This window comes from Aegilops tauschii, chromosome 2 (assembly GCF_002575655.3).
Source record: "Aegilops tauschii subsp. strangulata cultivar AL8/78 chromosome 2, Aet v6.0, whole genome shotgun sequence".
NCBI classification, from domain to species: domain Eukaryota; kingdom Viridiplantae; phylum Streptophyta; class Magnoliopsida; order Poales; family Poaceae; genus Aegilops; species Aegilops tauschii.
In genome coordinates, this window is record NC_053036.3 from 47,330,716 (window position 1) to 47,338,796 (window position 8,081).

Genomic DNA, 8,081 nt, shown 5'->3' on the forward strand with positions numbered 1-8,081 from the left:
CTGTCTGGATGCGCCATTAGTATGTTTGGATAGGCGCACTAGTTAAAAAAAAATTTTGATACTAATGGCGCACCCTGGGCCAGGTGCGCCATTAGTAGTTTCATCTCTAATGCCGTATCGGAAGGTGGTGCGCCATTAGTATATACTAATGGCGCACGGCTTGTCTGGTGCGCCATTAGTGTTAATCCCATCTATAGCCCTTTTTCTAGTAGTGGAAGCCGCCCGCCAACGTCACAGATGTGCGGAGTTTCCTAGGAACGGCCGGATATTACAGAAGATTTATTGAAGGATTCTCCACTGTCGCGAAACCAATGACCCAACTACTCAAGAAGGACAAGAAATTCGTATGGACGGAAGCATGTGAGCAGAGCTTCCAGGAACTCAAGAAAAGGCTGACAACCGCACCAGTCTTAACTGTGCCAGATATACACAAGAGTTTTGAAGTGTATTGTGACGCGTCCCGAAAAGGTCTCGGATGTGTACTAATGCAGGATGGCAAAGTTGTCGCATATGCCTCCAGGCAACTGCGAAAACATGAGGAAAATTGCCCAACACATGACTTGGAGCTAGCAGCAGTCATACATGCAATCAAGGAATGGAGGCATTTTCTGTTGGGAAACCGTTGTGAAATATATACGGACCATAAGAGCCTCAAATATATCTGCACACAGCCAGAGCTGAATTTACGCCAACGACGCTGGTTCGAACTGGTCAAAGACTATGACGTCGGCATCCACTACCACCCAGGGAAAGCAAATGTAGTGGCCGATGCCCTTAGTTGAAACCCCAGCCCGGACAATGACGGTCCGCAAAACTTGAGGCCTGAGTTTCAGCGAGAGTTCGCTAGGCTCAACATGATGTTAGTCTCCGAGGGCACCGTATCAAATCTGGAGATACAACCCTCCTTGGTGGAACGAATTAAGAAGGCTCAACAGGGACATCCCAGCATCGAAGGCATAAAGAAGAAAATGAATCTTAGTAAGACTTCAGAGTTCGTCACAGACAGTGAAGGAACATTGTGGTACCGAAACAGACTCTGCGTACCTAACATTGAGGAACTCAAGCAACAGATCTTGACGGAAAGCCACACCGCTCCATATTCGATCCATCCTGGGTTAACCAAAATGTACAAGGACATCCACGAAAGATTTTGGTGGCACGGTATGAAAAGAGATATAGCCACATTTATTGCTTGTTGCGATTCATGTCAGCGTATCAAGGCCGAGCATCAAAAGCCAGCAGGGCTACTCCAGCCAAACAGAATACCGGAGTGGAAATGGGATGAAATAGGAATGGATTTCATCGTTGGACTACCCCGATCACAACGCGGAAATGACGCCATATGGGTCATCACAGACCGACTAACCAAGGTTGCTCATTTCATTCCCGTGATGACTACCTACTCCACACAAAGACTGGCAAAACTCTATCTGTCTCGTATAGTTTGCTTGCATGGAGTCCCGAAGACTATAATATCAGACCGAGGCACACAATTCGTCTCCAAATTTTGGGATCACCTACAACAAGCTCTGGGCACACAACTAACTTTCAGTACAGCATACCACCCTCAGACAGATGGACAAACGGAACGTGTAAACCAAATCCTAGAGGATATGCTAAGAGCCTGTGTGCTCACCTATGGATCCAGTTGGGAAGAGAGTTTGCCGTATGCCGAATTTGCGTACAACAACAGTTACCAAGCCAGCTTGCAAATGGCACCCTTTGAAGCATTATACGGACGGAGGTGTCGTACCCCATTGAATTGGTCAGAAACAGGTGACAGCCGTATCTTCGGCCCAGACATGCTTAAAGAGGTCGAGGAAAAAGTTAAACAAATCAGGGACAGACTCAAGATAGCACAGAGCCGACAAAACAGCTACTATGATCAGAAGCATCGTGAGGTCAGCTTTGAACCCGGTGATTCCGTATACCTCCGAGTATCTCCTATAAGGGGTCTGCAACGGTTCAAAATAAAGGGGAAGCTAGCCCCAAGATTTATTGGACCATTTTGTGTGAAGGCACGAAGAGGCACGGTAGCCTACCAACTAGACCTCCCCAAGGAGCTGTCAGACGTCCATGACGTATTCCACGTCTCGCAGTTGAGGAAATGTGTGAGTAACCCAGAGAAACATGTACCTCATGAGAACATTGATATGCAACCAGATCTCACCTACAGAGAAAGGCCAGTAAAGATTTTAGAAGAGTCTGAACGGAGGACCCGTCAGAAAACGACAAAGTTTTTCAAGGTCCAGTGGAGCAACCACACTGAGGATGAAGCCACATGGGAAAGGGAAGATTTCCTCCGGACAGAGTATCCATATCTATTTGAGGATCAACAGAAATCTCGCGGACGAGATTTTTCCTAAGGGGGTAGGTGTTGTGACACCCAAGTTTTTATTTGGATTTTTTTTCAAAAGACTTTTATTTGACTTGAGGGGAGTGATTTAAATTTTTCTTCAAGAGAACTCTCCCTCTCAAATATTTCCTTTATGGCAAAAGTTTCGTTTGGATTCACCAAAGATCTGCCTTTGGCCTTGGGAGTTCTTACTCTTCATTTGGGCTCAAGACAAAATGTTTTTCATTTGGGAGAATAACTCTCTCCAAAAATTTGATGAAATTCATTCAAAACTCTCTCCAAAAATTCCAAGTAAAATCATGCAGCCTCTGGGTGCATTGAGTGGTCATCTCACCAAGTTACAGCTCCAGAAAAATTTACCTCATAGCCAAAACCTTCTGTCAAACACCTGTAGTGCATGGTCATGTCAAGTTTCAGAAAGTTCAGAGAATCAGTTCAGTGGCTACTGTCGTTTTCTTCAGAGATCGACGTCGATCTCGCCAGTGCCACCGCGTCGCCTTGCTCCTCGTCCCCACCCTCTTGTTCCTGCACCGCACGAACGCCTGGCGCCTTGCGGGCATCGGCGACGAGCAGCAGAAGGTGCGCCGCCCCGTGACCGACGCCGGCGGCGGCTTTGCGGACGCCAGCGGGAGACACGGCGCCGACGACTCCACCCAGCGCCGCCCAAACCACCGGAGCCCGCCGCGTGGCCTTCCACTCCCCCAAATGCGCTGCCGCTCTCGTCGTGAACCGCAGGGCGCGGAGCGCGCTCTCTGCCGCCGTTGAGCCCGTGCGGTCACCTCACCGTGGACAGACGCCATTACGCCGAGACCAGCTCCGTTTAGCTGTGGAACAACCCCAGTAATCTCCACTGATGCTGCCTGGCCGCTCAAACCACCTGGCAATCCACTGCTCCGCCATAATCGCTCGCCGGAGATTCTCCGTTCACGACCACCCCGTCGATCTGCCTATAAATAGAGGCCCCGAGCTTCAACTCGAGCACCCACCAGCCCTGCACTCCTCCTAGAGCACGCATAGCCACTGGAAGAGCCCTGAGGAGGTCTCCTTCCTCGACTCCGGCCGCCGCGACCCGCCACGGGATCCAGCCCGATTCGCCCCCGTGTGTGCTCCTCCGCCGCCATTCTCTTGCCAGTAGCTTCACCATGTATCTCCCTTTCTGACCCGCACTTCAATTCGTAGTTTTCAGCCCTCCACCGGAGTTCCCCATCCTCACGCGAACCGCCGTCCGCCGGAGAAAGTGTCGCCGTTGACGTGGTGCTCCCCGTTGGACGAGTCCACCACCCACCGACACGGAAGAGGACGCTGAAGCTCTTGGTACCCTCCGTTTCGCCAAACTCGCCGTGGTTCGACGCCGGCGTCCACCGCCGTCTTCGGGCGCCGGCGAGCCTTTTCAAACCTGACATGCGGACCCCGCGTGTCAGCCTCTGTTTTATTTTCCCCGAACCGTTTTCTGTTGGCGCCTTCGGGCAAAATACGCTTTCTCTCTTGCGCTTGCGCATTTCCAAACGAACCGTTTTCTGTTTTCTCACTTAAAACCCTGGAACTTTTCTGTTTCATTACAGATAAGTCCCTGGACAGAAACCTTTATAACTTATTAATAAAAAGGTATTTTTGAGTGATTCTTTTTCTGACATTCTTAAAATATTGTCTAGTTTTTTATGGGGTTTATTTGAAAAATATTTGGCAAAGTTTCTGTGCATGTGTTGGTTTTCACGTTAGTACCCGTTTCGTGATTGCCGTAGGTTCCGGGAGAGGTGACAGTGCCGCGAACTTCGCCGAGCTAGACTCCGACTTCTCCGAACCAGGCAAGCATGTTTTGAACATTTGATATGACAGATGTTTTGTATGTTTGCGTGAAAGTTGGTGCGTGGCATATGAGTGTCGGTAAATACCTCGTTGCTTGTAAGGCAACTACCCGGTTGTTCCAAAGTCGGGATGATCTCTGATGAGAGATGGCCTAATCTTGTGGTGACATGAAGGGCAGCAAGGTGGTACTGTTGTAGCATGCCAGCCTTGCGTCATCCGACTTTCTCCGACGTTAACATGGTTGGAGCCACGTTATCGTTCTTCCTTTCTTTCGCATGTTCCAAAGTTGCGATGATCTCTGATGAGAGATGGCCAAATCATGTGGTGACATGAATGGCAGCAAGGTGGTACTGTTGTAGCATGCCAGCATTGCGTCATCCGACTTTCTCCGACGTTAATGTGGTTGGAGCCGCATTACCGTTCCTTCCCCCTTCCGTGCTACCACATGTCTCATTGCCAGGGATGCGGTTTAGTAAGTTGGTAACCTCTTTCCGTGTACACACCAAACAGAGAGGCCGGGATGATGGTACCTTGGCCCAGGATTAAAGCCAGTCATCCGGTCAGGGGCCATGGGTGTTTCCGGTTGGGACCGAGAGGGGGGGCACCCCCTCATAGCGCGCGTATAGAAATTTGATCCCATTCTACGCGAGGTTGTAGCCTCCCCGTCTCAAGGTTTTTCTTGAACGATGCTTAGGGTGATCCCTGGCTTCGGATGGTTAAATTGGGTGTGTACTGGTTAGACGTGTTTCTTCCAAAACACCGTAGACGGAACTAGTCCCCGTGACTACTGAAATCCGTTGGCTGTGGTTAAGTACAAACTCTGCAGAGTCAATTCTTTCCAAATCATCGTATCCATGACCAAGTAATGAAAACATTATATCCATATCTATCCACATGGAAAACCCGTTCCCGGTGAGCAAGCTCAAGTGGTAATTCAGATGTATTGTTATTCCTATGGATGGACTACCTTTATTTTTGTTTGATGCTCATGGTGAATTATGTTCCCAATCTGTTGCATTATTGAGCTGTGATATAAGCCCTTTATGTGACGTCGCGCAGACGTCCGACTGTGGCGTGTTCTTGTTTCTTACTTTAAATATAAGCCCTTTATGTGATGTCGCCCAGACGTCCGACTGTGGCATGCACCGTCCTTATTTTCTGTTATAAGCCCTTTATGTGGTGTCGCCTCGACGCCCGACTGTGGCATTATTATTCCGCATTTTCCGCTCGAGGAGTCTTTCAGACACTCGTTTGGCACCAGTATTATTCTTCCGCATTTTCCGCTCGAGGAGTCTTTCAGACACTCGCTTGGCACCAGTATTACTATTCTGCAGTTTCCGCTCGAGGCTTCATTCAGACCCTCGCTTGGTACCCAGCATTTACTACCTCTATGTCTGAATCGTACTGGTTAACTTATTCATGTACATCATGTTCGCATTTGTTATATCTTATGTCCGAACTGTCTTGCGAGTACTTTCATAGTACTCACCTGGCTTGTTGATTTGGCCAGATGTTGACGAAGGCGATCTCTTGGATGAAGAGTTTGATAGTGCGTCCGATGCCTAGAGGAGTCCCAGTCAGTCCTGCGCGATCCCGGATTTTGGTCACTTGTATTCTATACGCTTCCGCCACCCGCAATAAGTCTTCTCGAGCCTCACTCCGACGCTCGAAGAGCTGTAGTCTTTTGGAATCATATCACTCGCTTCGCGGTGATATCTCCACCACCGTTATTATCGTGAGTTAGTAGTTTGCCACCCTACCCGTCGTATTGTTTATCGGCGGGCATGTAATAGATTGTTGGGCAGTCTCTGCTCAACCTTGTATTATATTTAGTACTCCTGGTATTTTCTTCTGTGACCAAGATATTGTCTATCACTGAGAAGGAATTCTTCCTCGCTGGTCTGTAAAAGGGATTGGTTTCTCAATAATTATTTTATTGAAAAACCGATCGTGACATATGAACAAGGATATTGCCGAGTATGTAGCCGTATGTGATGTATGTTAGAGAGTGAAGGCAGAACATCAGAAGCCAGCCGGATTATTACAGCCTATGCCGATACCCGAATGGAAGTGGGACAAGCTTGGCATGGATTTCATCACCGGATTACCAAGGACCCGATCAGGATATGATTCTATCTGGGTAGTAGTTGATCGCTTGACCAAGGTGGCTCACTTTATCCCAGTGAAAACCACGTATAGAAGCGCGAAGTTACCCAGATATATATGACCTGGATCGTATGTCTGCATGGAGTTCCGAGGACCATCATATCAGATAGAGGGACACAGTTTACCTCGAAGTTTTGGAATTAGCTACACCAGACTTTGGGTACTAGGCTAGAGTTCAGTACATCCTTTCATCCGCAGACAGATGGACAGACCGAGAGAGTCAATCAGATTTTGGAGGACATGCTAAGAGCCTGTGCGCTAGATTATGGATCTAGTTGGGATGATAATTTTCCCTACGCAGAGTTCTCATACAACAACAGTTATCAAGCTAGTTTGAAAATGGCACCTTTCGAAGCTTTGTATGGAAGAAGGTGCAGGACACCGTTAATGTGGGATGAAGTTGGAGACCGTCAGTTGTGTGGACCAGATTTAATTAAGGATTCCGAAGAGAAGGTCAAGTTAATTCTAGATAGACTGAAAGTAGCTCAGTCCAGGCAGAAGAGTTATGCGGATACTAAACGCAAGGAGGTAGTCTATGAAATCGGAGACAGAGCATATCTTCGCGTGTCAGCTCAGCGAGGAGTTAAACGATTTGGAGTTAAGGGAAAGTTAGCCCCGAGATTTGTAGGACCATACCGATTTTTGGAGCGTAGGGGAGAAGTAGCCTACAAGTTGGAGTTACCGAAGGACTGTCAGGAGTTCCTAACGTGTTTCACGTTTCCCAGTTGAAGAAGTGCCATGCTGAGATGGCCGATATTCCTCTGAGAGATACAGTGCCCCTGGAAGCAATTCAGTTGGATAGTGATCTGACCTACGAGGAGAAACCCGTCAAGATTCTCGAGTTTGGCAGCCAAGTTACACGCAGCAAGGTTATCAAGTTTTGCAAAGTTCAGTGGAGCCACCATACCGAGGAAGAAGCCACCTGGGAGCGAGAAGAAGACCTGCGAAAAGACCACCCACACCTATTTTCTAGCCAACCCGAATCTCGAGGGCGAGATTCATCTTAAGGGGGGTAGGTTTGTAACATCCCAATTTTCGATTTGGTTGTTATACATAGGTCATCATATGCATATCATATTTTATGTGCATTTTCGGTTGTGATCCTAGAAATCTTATGGAACTCAAGGACCCAAGGAGAGAGTTGGAGATTTCATTAATTTTCATATTTGAATTTTCTCAAATTTGAAAATAGGATCAATGTGGTTTTAATATTTTTCTCTCCGAATATTTCTAATATTAATAATAAAAGAGAAATCATAATATGACTTCTTCAAAAAGAGAGGAATATTGGAGGAAATTTTTTAAAATCAAATATATGTTTTATTTGGATTTTTATTGCTATTTTATTTGAATTAAAAAATATGCATTTTTTTAAAATTGCATCTTAGGCCAGAAAAATGTTTACTTTGTTCTAAATATTTTATTTATACGGTGAAAATTGTTTTTCGCATTTTTAGAAACTTTTTTATATTTTATTAGGTTTTTTTCTTCGACGGGATTTATTTTAAAAAAAGAAGAAGTTTCCGCTCGACTGGGCCGAAGGCCCAGCCGAGCAGGCCGGCCCACCCGCGCCACCGCCTCGCCGGGCCGCGCCGCCGTGCCGCCACCGGACTTCGGAGGAGTCCGAGCGCGCCCCGCGCCGCCCGGCCCCTCCCCCAACTGGGACGCCACCGCCGACCCCCCCTCGGGCCTTTAAAAGGCCAGCCACCCCGCCGCCTCTCCCCACCCCGAGCCGCGCCAGCACCGCTGTCGA